Here is a 1,366-nt window from a genome sequence, read left to right on the forward strand (position 1 = left end):
TCGTCTTGCACGTCACCCGACCGCAGAGCAACTCGTTTTTACTCGGACGGCTTGAAATGAGTGCTTCGCACGGCGGAACAACGAAGAAAATGGATGGGGCGGGAACGGTCGGGCTCAGATGTTCTTTCTCGATATTCTTTTTCATTCGCTGCTCACTCATGACGGTTGTCGGTGTGTCGCGATGCGAAGTAAATGGTCATCACAATCCTCGGCCAGGCGTCTAAGGAGAGGGAGGGCAGCGTGTAGAAAGAGGGGGAGGTGAAGGAGGTGTGTGTGTGTGTGTGTGTGTGGGAGTCAGAAGCCGACGAGATGCGTCTGTGCACACGGACACGGCGGTATTGCAGCGTTGCCGCTCCAATGCGCCGAGGCCAGCGCTGGCTCGCTCGCTCGCGCAGCTTCCATTTGTAAGCCCTCTTCTGCGTTCGCCGCTCATGGCTGTACGTGCGCTTCGTATTGCCCAGGACGTTGTGTGACCACCGGGTGGGGAGTCTCGCGCCATACGGCACGGCCCGCGCAACTGCTGCAACGGGATCCACCCGGAAGGGGATCGACCGCGACAGCCGGTGGCCCCGCACCGCAGAGCGGCGCAGGCTTTTACTGCGGCGCAGGTCTCCCTGCGCGAGGCACTTGCTGCCTTTGGGGTGCACGGGCGAGGGACTTTGGCTCGGGACCCGCATGCGCGCGGCGCCCCGTGGAGCGGCGGAAGCATCTTGTGGTGCGCGGCTGCGTGTGTTGCCCGCAATGGGTTTGCTTGCGCAACGGCTGCGGCTGCGGCGGCAACGGCACTCTGGCGACGCGCTGCGGCGCCGTGTCGCATGTGGCACGGAGCCTCACGTATCTCATCATCCTCGACCACGGAAACAGGCGCATTGAAGCGTAGGTGCATCTCTCTCTCTCTCTGTGTGTGCGTGTCGGTGTGTGCACAGCGGCGGCAGACATCCTCGCTGTCCTCTTCTCTCCCACCTCACTTCTCTCTCCCCCGGTGTAGACGAGCGGCTCGCGGTGACGCACTGAGGGTCCGCTCGCTATTAAAGGGGATGGCGGGCACGGTCTCGTGGAGGCGGTTGGGCTGGGCGGCATCAGCGTCACTATCTAACGATTTCTCCGTTGGCTCTTCAGTGGCACACTCAGATTTCCCGAGTTACATACATAAGAAGCTCCTCATCACGTGCTGCCGGCACACCGCGTTCTCTTGGACCATTTTGTTGAACCGCACGAGGAATGGATGGCAACCCTCTGCGGCCTGCCACGTTACTGCCTGCGTGGGCACGCGGAAAGATGGGAGGTGTGACATGACAGGTACGGGCTCCTCCTGTCTGTCGCATTGATCAGTGCCGTATAACAGCGATGCATCAGGGTTCAGACT

General features: G+C 61.3%; 6 non-coding genes across 6 annotated transcripts, besides 1 other annotated feature; all 6 read right to left on the reverse strand.

Annotated features, from left to right (window-relative positions):
- Positions 1–3: 3 nt before the first annotated feature.
- On the reverse strand, positions 4–65 carry Tc00.1047053426515.10. Its single transcript, XR_008254269.1, has one exon. It is a non-coding gene; the product is annotated as an H/ACA snoRNA, TC10C1H2 (small nucleolar RNA).
- A 48-nt stretch (positions 66–113) lies between these two features.
- Positions 114–203, reverse strand: Tc00.1047053426515.20. The gene has a single exon (XR_008254270.1). It is a non-coding gene; the product is annotated as a C/D small nucleolar RNA (snoRNA), TB10C1C3 (small nucleolar RNA).
- A 64-nt stretch (positions 204–267) lies between these two features.
- Positions 268–290: a microsatellite.
- A 683-nt stretch (positions 291–973) lies between these two features.
- On the reverse strand, positions 974–1,040 carry Tc00.1047053426515.30. Its single transcript, XR_008254271.1, has one exon. It is a non-coding gene; the product is annotated as an H/ACA snoRNA, TC10C1H1 (small nucleolar RNA).
- A 37-nt stretch (positions 1,041–1,077) lies between these two features.
- Tc00.1047053426515.40 lies at positions 1,078–1,167 on the reverse strand. The gene has a single exon (XR_008254272.1). It is a non-coding gene; the product is annotated as a C/D small nucleolar RNA (snoRNA), TB10C1C1 (small nucleolar RNA).
- Positions 1,168–1,190: 23 nt separating this feature from the next.
- Positions 1,191–1,247, reverse strand: Tc00.1047053426515.50. The gene has a single exon (XR_008254273.1). It is a non-coding gene; the product is annotated as an H/ACA snoRNA, TC10C1H3 (small nucleolar RNA).
- Positions 1,248–1,326: 79 nt separating this feature from the next.
- Tc00.1047053426515.60 lies at positions 1,327–1,366 on the reverse strand. Its single transcript, XR_008254274.1, has one exon. It is a non-coding gene; the product is annotated as a C/D small nucleolar RNA (snoRNA), TB10C1C4, 5' partial (small nucleolar RNA).

The sequence above is a fragment of the Trypanosoma cruzi genome (genome assembly GCF_000209065.1).
Source record: "Trypanosoma cruzi strain CL Brener chromosome Unknown tcruzi_1047053426515, whole genome shotgun sequence".
Lineage (NCBI taxonomy): Eukaryota > Euglenozoa > Kinetoplastea > Trypanosomatida > Trypanosomatidae > Trypanosoma > Trypanosoma cruzi.